Below are 17,276 nucleotides of genomic sequence, written 5' to 3'. Positions count from 1 at the left end.
GGGGGGGGGGGGGGGGGGGCGCAGGAGGGAGGGCGTGGCTGGGGAGGAAAGGGTGGATTCAGGACCAGGTGGTAGGTGATGGTGATGCTGTTACTGAGATGGGGAAGAAGGGAAACATGGAGGCTTCCAATTGGACATCTCAGGTTGGAGGTGCTGGTGGCATGTCCCAGGGGAGAGGCTGAGAAGAAGGCAGTGGGGTACATCAGTCTGGAGTTGGGGAGATGGGTTAGACCGGGTTGGCCCTGGATGCTGGAAATGTGGGTGGCATCCGTCTGCAGCCGGTGCTAAAGCCATGGGCCTAGATGAGAGCACCTGGGAGCTGGACAGGAGAGCCCAGTGCAGAGGCCTGGAGAGGACAGAGGGAAGACTGGGAGAAGGGAAGGAGCAGGAAAGAGGGAGTAAAGGACTGTGTGCTGACCTGGAAGTCCAGAGGAGACTGCCCTGGCCGAGCCCCCATTGAGGCCAGAGAAAGAGCCTTTAGGTTTGGTAATGAAGTTACCTGACCTTGGAAGGTCTGGGTGGAGGTTTAATCTGGCAGTTAAATTGGGGTGGGCCTCATCCTTCACTGGAATCTGGATTAAAAAATCATTATGAAGGACATTTTTGGTGCAAATGGAGAAATCCGAAAACGGACTTTATGTTAAATAATATTGTACTAGCATTCAATTTCTTGTAATAATGGTCTGTGGTTAAGTAAGTAAGAGTATCCTGGCTCTTATGAGACACACATTGTAGTATTTATTATAGTATTGAGGGGTGAAGGAGCAGGATCCCTGCAACTTTCCAGTGATTCAACAATAACAACAAAACTAAACATACCCACCTATATATACTTATATACATAATTTATATATACTCATTTATGCATCTGTTACCTATATATAAATTATGTACTATATATAGGTGTATTATCTCTTAGAGAAAAGGAAAACAAATGTGGCAAAATGCTAATTGGGGAAAATCTAGGCCGAGGGTACTTTAATACTTTTCAACTTTGCTGTAGGCTTATGTTTTTCCTAGAAAAAATACTGGTGGGGGGGTGCCGCCTGGGTGCTCAAGCGTCTGCCTTCGGCTCAGGTCATGATCTCAGGGTCCTGGGATCGAGCTCCGCATTGGGCTCCCTGCTCAGCGGAGAGCCTGCCGCTCCCCCTACTTGTGCTCTCTCTCTAATAAAAAAACAAAACAAAACAAAACCTTTAAAAAAAGGAAAAAGAAAAAAAAAGGGAAAAAAGCAACTTAGAAAAAGTGAGCGGCAGGTGATGAGGAAAGGGAAACTGCAGGATTTTGAAGGAGAGAAATGGCACAGCTGGAGGAGGATGCAAGGTCAAGGCAGGATTTTATACACAATTTTTAAAAATGAAAAAAAAATTTTTTTTAAATGAGAGCATGTGCGTATGTCGAGAGGAATGATCCCATGGAAAGGTAAATTGGTGAAGTAAGAATGGGGTGAGAGGTGCGGGACAAGGTCCTTGGGTAGGCAGGTGGCGGAGGGCCACCAGCACACGGAGGGCAGCCTGTGGCCCTGGGGGGACACTGTTCCGTGCTGGGCTGGGCCACGGGGTCACTGGTGGTACATGTTCCTGTCGGATGGCTTCCATTTTCCTCAGCAAGTAGGATCTGGGGCTGGCAGCTGGCTGACAGGACCCCAAGGGCAAGTGGGAGGTTCAAGCAGATTGGGGCGCAGGGCCAAGAAAAAACTGGCAAATGTGTTGTTTTGTGTTTAAGATCTGAATGAAGGTTATTCATTGGCTTAAGGAAGGAGCCAAGAGAGGAGAGATTCAAGTCCTTACACCTCAGTTTTTCCGTCTGTAACGTGAGGGGGTCCTACTGGGAGATCTCAAAGGACCCTCCAAACTCCAGTATGCTCAGAGTCCCTTTGTGACAGGCACCTGCTGGGGAGCTTTTACTGAATAGCATGTGTTTGCATTGTTTAAGAATTAGAGATAGCTAGTAAAAACTGGACGCTTGCCTACAAGATTTCTAATTGAGGGTAAAAACTAATATATACGGAGAGACACTTGAAAGGCAGACTGTGTAAGGCTTCGGGGCTCCCCTGAGGGGTGCGGGGGTGGCCCAGAGGTCCCTGGGCCTCTGAGATGCCTTGACGAGGCGCCGTTTGGGTGAACACAGCACGAAGCCCTTTGAGAGTAAATTCTGCTCTCCTGGCTCTCACTGAAGTTGGCATCACACAGCGTGAAATGAAACAGCAGATTAATGTGATTAACACTGAATAAACCTCTGCGTGCTAGCTAATATAGCATGAAGTGGGTTCGGGAATTTTAAAATATCTATTAGTAAAGACAGCCCGCAGGGCTGCGGTGGCAGGGATGACAAAGCCAAAGGCTGTGCTGGAACTCAATATTCCCACAGGCCCTTCCCCAGCAAGGCGCTAATGCTCTTTCCAGATCCTCTCGGGGGATCACCACCTCTGCCCCATTTTAGAGATGAAGGAACTAAGAGCAGTCCCCAGTCGCCTCCAGGATCACTGAGGGCAGAGACCGGGGATGTCATCACCGGCTCCCTGCGACCGGCTGAGCCCCACCCCCTACCCCCCAGAGCCGGCCGGCAAGCCAAGGGCACCAAGGGCACCGTCCTGGGAAGTGCATTTCTGGCGTGCTTGCTGGGTGCCCAGCTCTGTGCCGAATGCTTTGTGCAGATGGTCTCACTTAGTCTTGATGACAGCCCTTGGCGGTTGGCATTATTAACCCCAAGAGGAAACCAAGGGCAGAGAGGTTAAATAACTTGCCAAAGGCCACCTGGCAGAATTCAGGATTCAAGTTCAGATGTGTCTGCACCAAAGCTTGTGTGCTCGACGGCCTGGCCAGCGGCTGGGTTCCGGGAGAGCACAGGGTGGACGCTGGAGCTCCTGTAGCCCTTTCCTTGAAAGCCTTCGCACAGCACTGGGCGCAGGTAACAGGGCGCTTGACAAGTCCCTGTCTGTTGACAATGGACTGACAGTCTGAACGGATGAATGAATGAGTGGGGATGTGACTGCCTGCCTTGTGGGGTCTTTCTCTTCAAACTGAAGATTTCCCCATAGCTTATGAACGCTCAATCTAATCAAGGCAAAGAGGCATCCGAGAATTGCGGGGCCTTTCCTTTATTAACTGTCAAGTCCAATCTGCAGGCTGTTTATGTGCCAAGGTCAGAGATCAGTCTTAGCTGCTCTCCTTTGATTCATTCTGCAAGGCCCTGAACATAAAGTTTATTGATGCAAAATGGATTGGCAGGCAGAGGTAACGAGGTGGCAGGGACAGGGCCGAGCAGAAGGAGTCTCAGCCACGCTGGGGTCAGTCGTGCTCCTTTGCCATGGGGACTTGCCATGCTCCGGCTTACTGGGTCCTCGCTGAGCACACTACAGTCCAGAGGGGCAGCAAATGTTGTCTGGACCTTGGGCGGTGTTCAGGGAGCCCATCGAGATGGGGAGGGGAAGGAGTCCTGACTCCTGGCTTTGTCTATTAATTTGGAAAGGAGAGAGTGAGGGACAGAACTTAGGTAGGGATGGTCTTGAAACTTCACAGACCAAAGAAAATCCTGTGTAAGCCTCCCTCCGACAGGCCTGGGAATCGGAAAGAGGGAGGTTATTGTCACATCTGCTGTTTGCAGCCAGCCCATGACTAGGATTATCCCCGTTACCCCACTGTTCAGCCCTATCTCTGCGCAGCTCCTGCCGATACGTCCTCCGCAAAGGGGGGAGGGGGAAGCGCGCTCCCTTCCACGCCTGCCTCTTGCAGAGGTCCTTGGGGTAAAAACCAGGAGGGAGGCAGTGAGTTCCAGGAGAGGGAGGTGGAGCCAGGAGTTGCTGAAACTCGAGCTACTCGAGATATGGAAAGGTCTCTAATATTATTCCTTTTTATCAAGACCAAACTTGATTCTGTCCGATCTGAGAAAAAGCTGTGGCTGCAGTTCGTTTTAAATGCCCTCTTAGTGTAACTCAGAAATAGTGGTTTTCCACAGCAAACACCCATCTGGATGTAACCCTGGCCCCCTTACAAATTAAACAATCCATTTAGAAGCAAAATAATAATGATGATCATAATAACAAAATTAAGCAAACCAACCCCCACCCTCCCTCGTTTTATTTCCTTAGGAAATAGTCCAGGTTCAAGGTCTAGTGTGAGCAGGGAGTGTCTCCTTTCCTGGTCTGTTTCTGGACAGGCAGCGAGACAAAGTCCCTTTTCCTCGTCTCTGTGGCAGGGCAGGGCCAGGCTGCGCAGAACTCCAGACAGAAATGTCCACCAAGGAGCAGGGAGGGACCTGGGGCTTCAATGGCTGTGACCCTCCCTTGAATTCACTAAATGATCAGCAGCTGCTATTGTCAGGCACCAGAATAGGAAGGTGATTAAGGAAAGATCCCAGAGGAGCCCCGGGCTGGCTCAGTCGGTAATATGTTTGCTCTCCCGGTCATGAGTTCAAGCCCCACGTTGGGTGTAGAGCTTACTTAAAAATTAAAAAAAAAAAGGATCCTGGAGACCCCCACACTGACCACTAACCATAATATAACATAATGAATGCTATATTCGCAGCAGGAATAAAGTGTTTTAGGTGCCCAGAGAAGAAGGGGAGTGGGAGCGGCTATGGTGGTTCTCAGAGTGGTTCCCAGACCGGCAGCACCAGCCTCACCTGGGAAGTTAGAAATGCTGGGACAGGCTCCGCCGCAGACCCACTGAATCAGAAACTCTGGAGGTGGGGCCCAGGGATCAGGTTTCAAGCAACCCCCAGGTGATTCTAACGCAGCTTATTTGGGCAGAGTTTAACTGGAAAAAGCCATAGTCCTTCCCTTACATATCATCTGTAGCTATTTTCCCGCTAGCCCGTAGAGTTAGGTAGGTGCAACAGGGACGGTAGCCTGAAATATTTACTATATGTGACCCTTTACAGAAAAAGTTTGCTGCCTCCCAAGGAGTGGGGGTGAGGAGAGGCTGGTCCCTTGGTCCCCCTCCCTACCTCCCATGGCTGGTGCCACAAGGGCCTCTGGCAGGTCACACTTTAGGCAGCTAGTGCTGGGACTCAGCTCTAGTTTGGAGACTTCGTGAAAACTCTATAAACAAAGTCAATTTTATGTTATCATAAATACAAATTGATCAACACAATTAGGAAGGTGGTTTTTTAAAAAGTCAAACGAGCAAAAAGAAGTCCTCATTCCAGGAATCCCCATGTTTACGCCTGCCTGTTTGGCCAAGCACTGTGCTTGATGCTTTAGGTATACCCTTCTGGATGGGTATTGTGTGCCCATTTTACAGATGAGGAAGTTGAGGCTCGGAAGCCAAAGTAACCAGAGCTCGGCAGAATAGAGCTTGGACCGGATCCTGGGTCAGCCTTGCTCCCAGGTCAGGCTCTAAGACAGCGCCCCCAGTGGACAAAGGGACACGCCACAGGAATCTGTTAACAACACACACACTTTTCATACTTTTTCTAGTGGAAGAGACAAGTCCCCAGGTGCTGGAGAACCAAACGCAGGCCTACTTCTTGGGGGTGGGGTGTGCTCTGCGGAGCACGGGGAGGGGAGGGGAAGAGATGGAGGGCCCACGAGGGCACAGGACCAGCTCCCCCCTGCACCAGCCCCACGGGGCGGCACGCAAATGCTGCATCAGTGCCAGGCGTGAGGCCGGCTTTCAGGCAATGTGAACACCCAAGGCCTCCCAGCGCCCTTCCCGTTCCTAAGTACCAGTACGCCTCTGCCCAGCTCCTGGTCGTCAGCGCGGGGATATGTATAAGGGCACCCCAGGGAAGAAGGACCTGTCGGTCAGGTGAGTCTTGTGTCTGTGTGAGAGGAGAAAAGAACCTTCCAGGGTGCTTCCTGCTCTGATACAGGAGTGGAATGGATGGGCTGGTCAATGAGATGCCAGGTTTGCAATCAGAATGGGGAACCTGTTACCATGTGATATCCTTGCAACAGTGATGCTGGAGACTGAACATCCAAACAAAAGTAAAATCCTGCTACCCCTTAAGCAGCCTGGTGGCAAAAGCAGTGACTAAGGAAGTCCCCCCTCTTTTTTATTTTTTAAGATTTTATTTATTTGGGGCGCCTGGGTGGCTCAGTCGTTAAGCGTCTGCCTTCAGCTCGGGTCATGATCCCGAGGTCCTGGGATCGAGCCCCGCATTGGGCTCCCTGCTTGGCGGGAAGCCTGCTTCTCCCTCTACCACCACCCCCCCCCTTTGTGTTCCCTCTCCCGCTGTCTCTCTCTGTCAAATAAAATCTTAAAAAAAAAAATGATCAAGATACTGAAGGATATTTCAGGGTGGTGGTTCTTGGACCAGATGGAACCACACGCCCATCAATAATGGACCGTGGGCTCCTGGGTAGACCGTATAGACTGTAGATTGTGTGCAGGTTTCTGGGGCCAGCTGTGACGTCAGCTTCTCTTTCCCTGTTGCAACTATTGTTTTACGGAGATCTTGCTTTGAAAAATTATTTCATTTTGCATTTACATGATCCTTTTCTTTTTTTCCCCCAAATCTCAAAAAGCTTTATTGTGTTAACAGGCTTCATCCTTAGAGCAAGCTCGGAAGGAGGACAGGTGTTAGCTGTCAGCGTGATAGATGAGGAAATTGAAGTAACTTTCCTAAAGTCTTATGCTAATAAATGTTAAAGCAGAACCTAAAACCAGAGGCCTCACCAAGATACCTGCAAAGCCCCGAGAACAAGACTTGGAAGACTCAAGTGTAGGATGAGATCAGCCACCTACAAAGAAGCAGAGTTGGCTAAAAATGGGTGATCCAAATGTCTAAGAAAACGTAAGCCTCTACATTGCTTGTGGTTTCCGAAGAGCTGTGATCTGCCCACCCAGCGTCTAAGAGAGGAGTCTAAAGGGCAGGGCTTTGGTGTGATTCCACAACAGGGACAGACCAACACCGGGGCTTTCTAGAAGACAGTGTCCTGTTTCGAGGAATTGGGAACCGCAGGTGAACTCAGCTGGCCACGGTGAGCCGGTAAGATTAGCCCACTCATTCCCCTGGCTCGCAGAGGAACCTCATGGTTTGGTTTGCCTTCCTGAGTAGCTTTTCTGTGAGGAAAGTCAGCTGGTCAAATGTCGCTGCTTGGCGGTCAAGTTCTCCTTTTAAAATGAGTGAATTGACATCATGGGTGTGTACCATTCTCTCCGTATTTTGATTACATTCTTCCTGAGTTAGATGAACTCTGAAGCAAGAGACCTGCAGAACCGAAAACCAAGTTCTGGGGGATGGTGAATTTGATAAGAGTCTTACCTAAGTAACTACCCAACCGCCCAAGTGTAAACCTTCACAGGAAGTGAAAGCTAGCTGCCAGATAGGAAAGATGCGGAGCACAATAAATACGGGGTCATGAAACAAGACACCAGAACGAGGTGGAGGAAAGTTAGAGTTAATTGAACCGAAGTAAAAAAGCAGGTGGAACCTGGGACAGGCCAGGAGGGGCAGAACAGAGCACTTGGGCAGCCTGATACAGCCTAGACCTAAACCCGGCGGGGGTGGGGGGGTGGTTCTGGAGTTCTCTGGGAGAATTCCCCTTCAGCTGCCTATGAGCTGGCTGGGGACCTCATACCTCTTCGGCACTTTGTCCTCCTCATCTGTATGGTGGGCCTCCCTCAAGGTTGAAAGGATTAAATGTGATAATGAACATGCTGTCATTCTAGTGCCTGCCCTATAAATGCTCAGTAAGTGCTTCCTGTTCTAATCCCTATCCTTTGGGATTAGACGTTATACACAGGCTCAAAACTGTTGAGACGCACTACAGCATTCATTAAGTACCCCGTCAGACCAGAACCGGACCGCAGTTACGGTCCACCTGTGTTCTCTGCTCTGCGGCAGGCATCCTATCACGCACAGCCCAGAAAGCCCAGAAACACACTTTGACAACATCGGCCTGCAAGTTCTGGGCCCAGGGCATTTTCATTCACTGTTCTCTCTTCCTGGAAGGCCCTTCCCTAGACAGTGACAGGGTTTGCACCTTCATTTCATTTAGGCACCTGCTAAGATGGCACATTATGGGAGAAAAGCTGTGCTTGACTTACCTCCCTATAGAAAGCATCTACACTGCTCCCAGGGCCTAGGGCTCTATTCATGTTTCCTGCTTGCTTTCTCCGAACACACTCATTACCCTTGACATACAGTCACGTGTTTCTTGTCTGTTTCTCTAAGTGGCATGCACAGGAGAGCAAGCATTTGATTTGGGGCTGTGCTCTTCTCCCTCCTCACTTCCTTCTACTCAGAAGCTTAGAATGGTTGTCCCTTGAAAGGTGGGAAGCTTGGGCGCCTGGGTGGCTCAGTTGCTTAAGCGATTGCCTTCGGCTCAGGTCATGATCATGGAGTCCCGGGATCGAGTCCCATCTCGGGCTCCTTGCTCAGCAGGGGGTCTGCTTCTCCCTCTGACCCTCCCCCCTCTCATGTGCTCTCTCTCTTTCTCTCTCTCAAATTAAAAAAAAAAAAAGGTGGGAAGCTCTTCTCTATCATGGAAGGGCAGCTATTTGCCAGTTCCATCTCATTATCATATGTACACAGAAGATAGGATGCACTTCATGTGATGTAAAAACCTGCGGCCAATGCCAGTTACGTATCTGATGGAGAGCATTGCAGGTAAAGGGATAGTAAGTGCAAAGGCCCTGAGGTGGGAGCAGAGAGTGAGGCTGGAGTGGAGGAGCCGGCGGTAAAAGTAGAAGAGGATAATTCCAAGGTTTCAGGTCTAGATCATGAAAGAATGGAATTGACATTTGCTAAAATGAGTCAGCTCGGGGGAGGAGCAGGTCTGGGGTATCTGAAGTTTTGAGATGCAGGTTTGGAAGCACCTGCCACAAATCCAGAGGCTTTACATACTTTATCTCCATCACACAGGTAGGAAAATTGAGGCACCAGAACTTGCGTGCCCCTAGGTGTCAGAACACGTTAGAAGGACTAGGTTTTGAACCCTGGATATTTCTCCAAGTGTTGGTCACTCTGAGAAGCGCTGGTCCCTGAAGGAAGAGCTGAGAGAGGGGACTTGCCTCAAATTGGAAAAATCAAGAATAATTTGGGTAAGGTGAACTCAGAAAGGTCTTTCTGGGGCCAGAATGGAGAGTTTACGGCAAATACAAGGGAGCCTCACGGGGCGCCTGGGTGGCTCAGTCGTTAAGCGTCTGCCTTCGGCTCAGGTCGCGGTCCCAGGGTCCCGGGGTCGAGCCCCGCATCAGGCTCCCTGCTCAGCGGGAAGCCTGCTTCTCCCTCTCCTACTCCCCCTGCTTGTGTGCCCTCTCTCGCTGTGCCTCTCTCTCTGTAAAAATAAATAAATAAAATCTTTAAAAAAAAAAAAAAAATACAAGGGAGCCTCACATCCCAGAAGTGTTGGGGCTGCAATCCCTTTGGCCTCAGCAAGGTTGCCGGCAAATCCATTTCCTCAGCCATCAGGCCGTCACATGATGCAAAACAATGGGATGAAACGTGGAAAATCTGTTTGAGGTTATTATCCTGGGTTACACTCCAAGTTTTCATATTTTCTAAGATTTGCTTACTTAGAAATCATTCACAAAAATTAACATAAGACGGACAAGCCTTTCAAGGCCTCGATACTCAGTACGGTCTGCAGACCAGCAGCAAGAGCGTCACCTGGGAGCTGCTGGAAATGCAGAGTCTCAGGCCCCATCCCCGACTTATTAAGTCCGAACCTGCATTTAGCAAGATGCCCGAGCGTTATATATGCTTATTACAATTTGAGAAGTCCTTGGCCCGCAGCCAAGGTGGACTAACTTTTTCTGTAAAGGACCAGGTGGTAAATATTTCAGGTCTTCCTGGCCTGTCACAATTACTGTTTTGTTTTTGCGGTGCAAAAAGCAGCCACAGACCGCATGCAAAGGATGAGTGTGGCTGTATTCTAATGGAACTTTATTTATGGATGCCCAAATTAGAAGTTTATGTAATTTTCATGTGCCATACTATTCCTCCTCTTTTCTTTCAACCATTTACAAATGTAAAGCTCATTCTTCCCTCAGAGGCTGTGTAAGAAGGCGCTCATCTTCTGTCTTGCCTTTTGGGGCTGGCCATCCCCACGCCTCCTGCCCCTCACCGGGTGATCCCCTTTTTTCCTCTCTATGGGCATGGGGCTCGGGCTCCCTTTCCCTCATGACCGTGTCACTGTGTCAGAAGGTTGATGACTGAAGCTTAATATAAAAAGCCAACAGGAGGGGGGCACCTGGCGGGCTCCGTCCGTGGCACATCTGACTCTTGATCTTGGGGTCGTGAGTTTGAGTAGAGATTACTAAAAAAAAAATTATAAATACACTTTATAAAGACACGTATTTTTTTTAAAGCCAAAAGAAGAACCGAGACTTTAAAAATACACTTTTGCCAGTTTCCACAAATATCATGTTTGCTGTTGTTTCCTATTGAAGTTATCTTTCTGAGCACGACCAGTACGACCAGTACGGGGGATTGAGTAGCTAAGGGGAGGGGACTTGTTACATTTAAGTGCATTTACTCTCTTTTGCTCTCTTTGTCTATCTTGCATTGCAGCTGCTGGGAAGAAGGAACACACAATGCAGGGAAAAAACATTTATTAAAAAATAACTTGCGGGGAGGGAGTTGGAAGAGGATATTAGAGAAGGGAGGTACTCTCCAGGAGAATAAGATTGTTGCACTGTCAGTGGGCTGTGGGGAAGAATGCATGACTTGATAAATAAAGCAAACGGTGTCAAGGGCACTTGCTCAAGAGGAGTTTGTGAAGCAAGCTCAGCGGTGGGAGGAGGCTACGCCAAACAGAGATGGGAGAGTGACTGGCGGAGAGTCTGACGAAGGCTGGGATCTGAATTTTTATAAAATCTGTAGTGCAGACAACCAACCACTTTTCCCTTTTGTTAGGAATGGGGAGAAGAGGGGAAATAACATTGACTCAACGCCTACTGTAGGTCAGGCATGGTTACAAACCGGTTCCCATCACTGTTTCAATTTTAATTAAAGCAACTCATGGAATTAGGTGTGCTGGCTGGTTTTCAGACGGAGACCCTGAGAGGCGAAGAGTCAGGATTGGAACCTCATTCTGTCTGGTCATAAATACTTTAGGATTCTACACTGTCCTGCCTAGCGCAATTTATAGTGGAAATATTGCCTTCACGAAATTCCTTATTTATTCATACGGTGAGAAACCCTCAAAACCCTCAAAACCCTCAATTCTCGGGGCTGGGGGAAGAAGAGCATAAAGAGACCAGGCAGGTGACCCGTTTTTCTCTACTCCCCACACCCCTCCCCGCCAACAAATGTAATGCTTTCATTAAAAAGACATCAAGTCCTTTTTCTTTGTTTTTTTGGCGATGAAGAAAAACACCTAAACAACTCAGACATTGGCAGCCTGACTTCCATAGGCTCCCAAAGTTAAACTGTGTGCCCTTAAACCAGTCTAATGACAAATGTACATAAACCTTTTGCAGAAATGTGGAGTTTGGGGACCACAGATTTCAGGGATTACTCTATTATAAACAATCTATTATGATATATATATATATATATAATCTCGTTTAATCCTCCAACAGTCCGGGGATCTTTTAACACCATTTTGTGGATAAAGAAACTGAGGCACGGAGAACTTAAATATCTTGCTTAAGACTACACAGCTGATAAGAGGCAGGACGGATTAAAATCAAGGACACTGCCTAGTAAGTCTGTCCTCTTAAGCCACCACATTGCAGGCTCCTTTTAGACAAGGTGCAATCACACTAAGACTCACTGTCAACCTGCTCAGTATCATATGCCAGGATCTTTTTGCTTGCAGATGGTGGATATTATGAAACATTCAAGGAGATGCTGGACAATCATTAGTGTGGTACAGGTTAAAAAGCAAAAGGTTACACCAGTTTCCCCCAGTGTCTTTCTCAGAACACCTTTTCCATGACTACACTCAACCAGCCAACCAACCAGTCAACCAACCAAAACCAGAGTAGTGGTTCCAAAGTTAAATGGAAAAGTACTGAAAACCTCCATCTCCCCGCCCCCCCCCCCCCCCGCCCGGATTGCCATATGCCTATTGCACATTTTGGGCTCCAAGTAGTACGGAAATAACTGATTCCATTTCGCTTTAACCAAGAGTTTCCCAAGGACCAATGTATGGATACTCCCTTTAAAGCGTATTAACCTATCAAGGCTTGCAGAGCACAACTTGGGGAACACCAGGACTAGTCTGAGGCATGTCCAGCCAGCTCCGTGGTCTTCCCTGTGACTATGAACACGAACCTGGTTGGATCCGTGTTTGAGCCTTCCACAGCTAATGGGAACTGAGTCTTTGCATGGGGCATGTCACCATTTGCCAGTCTATGACAAGCTGAGTCTGACCAAGTTGCCATGTGAGCAAACACACTTTAAACAAGCTGATTCATGAACCCAAGGTTCAGTCACATTGTGAGAGGAACCATCTGACAAGAGAATTTATTTTGAAATTACCCATCTTTCTCTGAGAAAGGGTAAGGTTCTTTTCCCTCGCTCTTGATATTTAATATCTTCATTTCTACAACACTTATAAATAGAAGCACCCAATCTTTGTGGTAAGCAAATTCATTAAATTCCTACAAGCAATTCTTTCTAGGATGAGTGTTAAATCTAGAGTGGGGCTGTGAAGAGACCTACGACATTGGAACTTTGACACGCTGAGAAAAAACACACTAGAAAAAGTGAAACTAAAAATACCACCTTTAGCCCTGTATGCCACTGATTATTCGAAATAATTACCTCCTAAAATGGAATCATAGCCTTTTAGACCTGGAAAGGACTTTGTAAATCTAGTCCAAACCGTTCCTTCATAGATGAAGTTGAAAGCTTGAAAAGGTTGGGTAACAAACAGGTCCATGCAGCTTGTCTGTGGGACAGCTAGACTGGAACTCAGCTCTCATTCTCTGTCCAGTGCTCCTCTTAAAACTCTTTTCTCCCGACATTCCAGCGTCGCTTTAAGGAGTTGCTTTCTTGATTATTCAGTATAATGCAAGAGCTTGCCTCATTTGCTGGTCTTTTGTGTTGGAGGGGAAGGCAAGTCCTATGTATACTGTGTGCCCCTTGGTTCTCCAGCTCTCTTGATAGCCCTCCACCTTGACCTTTTTTCCTACACTCTGCCCCTAACTGGCTCTCCCCCTCCCCTTCAAACACTGTTACCTTTGGAAATATGTGTGTGCACTTTCCAACCTGGCTGGGATCTGGGGCAAGGTGACTCCTGGTTTAATGGATTTTTTTTTTCCCCACAGTGCCTGAACTGGTCCAAGGGTATGGAAGGTCAAACAACGAAGAGTAAACTGCCATCCTCTGCCCTTTCAGCAAGTCTGTGTTCTGTTAATATAACACGAATTAAAAAATAAGCAAGAGAAAAAGGCACAAACTCCACTTGAAGTACTAGCCTACCCCCTGGAAAAGTTCAAGGCTGTTTGTTGTTCATTGTCTGAATTTTCCCCTTGTGAATCACTTGTATTCCTTAAATCATCTTTAGGCGTCAGAGCAAAATACAAAGTTGAGTATTTGCATTGAAGTCTGTGTCCTGGCTCCTAGGAGTCGGTGAGAATGGGCTTTTTTTTTTTTTCTCCTTTGGTGCTGCTGGGTGATCAGAGTGGGCGCCTCTTCCTATGCAGGAGGCCCTCCTTGCTGCAGGGGCTACTGCGCACCAGAGCTCATCCCTTCCTATTTCTCGTTCCTCAGCAGCCGTCCTGTGAGGGGCAGGCCTGTATTTTCCATTCCAGTACTTACCCGCAGGTCCCGCTAAGTACCTAGGAGGGCCGTGGTTTTGTTTTTTGTTTTTTTTTTTATCAGAGATGGAAATGGACCCTCCCCCCTGGGTGCCCGGGGTGTCCCTTTGGGGTAGCGCCCCCCCTTCCGGAGGGCAGCATCCCGGCGGGGTTGGGGGCTCAGCTTTGATCCCAGGGCACCTTTTGTCCCTAGAGGCGCCCTCTGCCAGCCAGGTATGTGGAGGGAAAGTGGCTGTCCGCTTTCCAGGGCGGCCGGTGTGGGTTTGGGGAGCCGGACGGTCCCTGTGGAGAGCGGCGGGGCGTGCGAGAGGCCGACGCGGTGGGCACCGCGAACTCACTAACTGGGCGTCTCCGAGGAAGTTCGGGCGGGGTCCGCCGGCTCACGGGCGTTCTTCCTCTAAGATCCATCCCTGGGCAGAGCAAGCCCACTTCTCACCCAAACTCGTGGAGACGAGGGACTAGGCGGGCGCGGGTTTCGGCGAGGCGGATCGGGGAGCGCCCGGCCCAGGCGGCGAGGCCCCTCCAGCGCCGGCCCGCGGCCCAGGGCGCCGGCTCAACCGCCTTGGCCGGGCCGGTCCCGCGGGCGGGGGCCGGCTACACACGGACGGCGGCGGGGGCTCCGGGACTCGGGCCCGGGTCGGGCTCGGGGCGGCCCGGCGCCGGCGCCGCCCGGCGAGGCGGCGGCCTCCTCCGCCGGCGCGGGGTCCCCTGGTTAACCCCTGCCCGCCAGCCTGGCCGCTGATTGGAGGAGGCGGGGCGCCGGGGCAGCGGGGACCCCCCCACCTTCCTCGTCCCCTCCCCCTCCTCCCCCACTGTCGGCTCTTCCCCCACCCCCCCAGGACCCCCCCTGCCTCCCAGCCGTGCAAATCTCGCGAGGAAACACGCGGTTTCACTAGTGTGTTTACACCGATCACTACTAATCCGGACCGAACCGATCCGGATTAAGGGGCCGGAGGCGGGTCCTGGGCACCAGCGGTTCCGACCCCCCCCCCCCGCCCTCCGCGCCGCACCCGAGTGGCCCCCAGCCGAGCGGGCCCCCACCTCCCGGCCCGGCCTGGGCCCTCCTGCGCCTCCCTTGGCCTTTGTCCGGCGCCAGGAGGCCGGTCCCGCGCCCCCCGCGGCCGCCCCGACCCGGGCCCGCGTCAGGCGCCTGGCTCTGTACGCGAGCCCGGGGATCTGCGGCCTCCGCGGCCCCCCTCCCCCGCCCGCCCTCTCGTGGAGCCCGGCGCCGGCGGCAGCTGCCCGGGCGGGGGGTTGCGGCGCTCAGGAGAGGCCCCGGCTCCGCCCCGGGCCTGCCCAGGGGGAGAGCGGAGCGGTCCGCGACCGGGTCGGGTCGGGGCCCCTCCCGGGAGGAGCGTGGAGCGGCGGCGGCGGCGGCAGGTGAGAGGCTGAGCTCCGGGCGGGGGAGGGCGCCGGGCCTGGGGCATTAACCGTCCGGGGGACCCCCTCAGCTGAGGAGGCTGCGGCCCGGGCCCACCCGGGGCCCGGCTCCGGGCCGCAGCTCCTCGGCGCTGAGGCGGGAGGGGCTCCCCGAGGGCTGCGGGTCGCCGAGGGGCCGGGCTGAAGATGGGGGAGGCCCAGGCGGCCCCGGCCTGGAAGTGGGCCCGGCGGCCGCCAGGGCGAAGGGGACGCCCCGGCAGCTGGAGGCCCCGGCAGCCTCCCGGGCGCCCCCGAGAGCCGGCCCGCCCGCCCTCCGTGACAGGTGGGCCTGGAGTTGGGGAAAGTTCGGAGCCGGCGGGAGGCGAGGGGCGCCGGGACCAGGCCCCATCGGTTCTGCTTCCCGGCTGTAGGGAGGGCTGCAGGGAGGATCCCAGTGCAAGGCCCCGCTGGAGTGAGACAGAGTGGAGATTTCCTTAACATGAGTTGACATTAAATGGAATAACCGCTGGGGCGTCATTTTCCGGCCCAGGCCTGGGGATGGAGGTTTAGGAAATGTTCCGAGAGACCCTTGGGTGTGAGGGAGGCTGCAACCTCTGCCGTTCCGGCCTCGATTAGGGCAGGGCGAGACGCGAGGAAGGCCACTTAGGAGAAGCACTCTCTCTCAATCCCCTTTTTCCTTCCTTTTTCTGTTTTAAGATGCCTTTCTGCCTTTTCGAGAATTTCCTTATTCCCTCGCTAACCTGCACTTGTTTGTGTGGGTGAAACTTGAATTTGTCACCCTTTCATTCCCCTTTGCCCCAGGCTCTCAATCCAGGAAGGGAAATGAAACTGGAGGACTGGTAGGGGTTGCTACAGTTAATGTGGAGTTGTTAGATTGCAGAGGAGAATGTTTAATTCATGTTCTCAGTGAACTTTTAAATCATGCCGGTCGTTCCAATAGCTGTTTAATAATATGCTCAAAAGGGTTCTGTGTAATGGTGTATGCTCCTATTCCACTTTGAATATTAGAGAGGTTTCCAATGGATTCTGCGGGAGTTGATCTCTTGCAGTGGATGGACATATTTGCTGAAAGTAGCCTGTGCATTTATTGGTCGTGGAAGGAGTTTAAAAATGGTGTCCTCCTGCCCTTCCCTGCTTGAAAGAAGTGCTCAGAGCAGATGTCTAGAGAAACCTACTGCTCCAGGGAGTGGTCAGAAAAAGATTTTGTAAAGGGATGGTTATGGAGCTCTACTGATTTCCTGAGTGCATGCTGGTTGATGGTTTTACCATGGGTTCTCTATTAAATTTAAAATAATTAATTCCTTTTTTCGTGAGCTCTTCAGAGCAAGGAGCTGTATAATAGAGTTATTTGAAGTTATTTGTAGCTTCTGATTCATGCTACATTATTTTTAAGTTATTATTAACGATTCATATTTTTAGTTTAAGAACTAGTTCCCATGGGTTTGGGAAACAAATATCCAAAAGTACTTAGTTAAATGTAAAGGTTGATAGAAGGATTTTGTTGTTGTTGTTGTTTTGCAAGGTAGTCCTCGCTCAACTTTTACTGAGATTATATGAAGGGTTGGAGGTTTTTGCTGTTAAAATCAGACCAGAACTAGACAAGGGTAAGTAGCCCTCGGAAGAGGACTTCTGAGCCATTTTTGACTTTCCGTGTGTTGCTGTTTGAGGCAGCGCATTGTAGTTTATCCCTTGTCTGCTGTGTCTACTTGAGCTTTACCTGTGTGTGACCATTCAGTGAAATAAGTACTGCATTTTGTTCTATCTACAGATTGGTACCTCCTGTTTTTAGCTTTTATGGTCTTACAACTTACTTTGTTTTTTTCAGTAGAAATGATGGAAGAATTGCATAGCCTGGACCCTCGACGGCAGGAATTATTAGAGGCCAGGTTTACAGGAGTTGGTGTTAGTAAGGTGAGTAAAATGCTGATAGTGAACACTGTTCATGGACTAATTGAAACACATTTAGAAAACAATTAAGATCAGTTTGGGTGGGCCATGCTGATAGATTGCAGGGGAGATCAGCTCATGGTTCCAGTGAACTTTTCTTAGGTCCTACCAGTCACTCCCCTAACTTAACAGTATTGAAGGGATTCTGAGTGGGAGTATATGCTTCTCTCTCCCCTCTAATGTGGGACAGGTTTCCCATGGGTCTTGTTGCAAGGATACTGATGGGGTGTATATCTGGATTTTGTGCCATATTTTGTCAAAACTCCTCAGTCATTCAAAAAAAAAAAA

At 50.4% G+C, this 17,276-nt stretch overlaps 1 protein-coding gene and 1 long non-coding RNA gene across 4 annotated transcripts in view; one reads left to right on the top strand and one right to left on the bottom strand.

Moving 5' to 3' along the window:
* LOC118000428 (tRNA N(3)-methylcytidine methyltransferase METTL2A) overlaps positions 1 to 17,257 on the top strand; it is a 43,162-nt gene extending 25,905 nt beyond the window's left edge. For 2 of the 3 annotated variants that reach the window (XM_034990111.1, XM_034990115.1), the window contains one exon: positions 13,170 to 13,422. The gene's annotated coding sequence lies outside the window, so the exon portion shown is untranslated. Of the gene's footprint in view, positions 1 to 13,169; positions 13,423 to 16,869 lie in introns of those variants that run through there. The other variant, XM_034990112.1, reaches the window with a different exon arrangement.
* On the bottom strand, positions 6,458 to 13,176 carry LOC118000429. The gene is made up of 2 exons (XR_004676455.1): positions 12,664 to 13,176; positions 6,458 to 7,155 (listed from the first exon to the last, which is right to left on the bottom strand). It is a non-coding gene; the product is annotated as an uncharacterized LOC118000429 (long non-coding RNA).
* Positions 17,258 to 17,276: the final 19 nt, after the last annotated feature.

This window comes from Mirounga leonina, unplaced genomic scaffold, assembly GCF_011800145.1.
Source record: "Mirounga leonina isolate KUSES-001 unplaced genomic scaffold, KU_Mleo_1.0 Mir_495, whole genome shotgun sequence".
Lineage (NCBI taxonomy): Eukaryota > Metazoa > Chordata > Mammalia > Carnivora > Phocidae > Mirounga > Mirounga leonina.
Note: the sequence above shows the minus strand (reverse complement) of the source record. Positions and strands in the feature narration are given on the sequence as shown.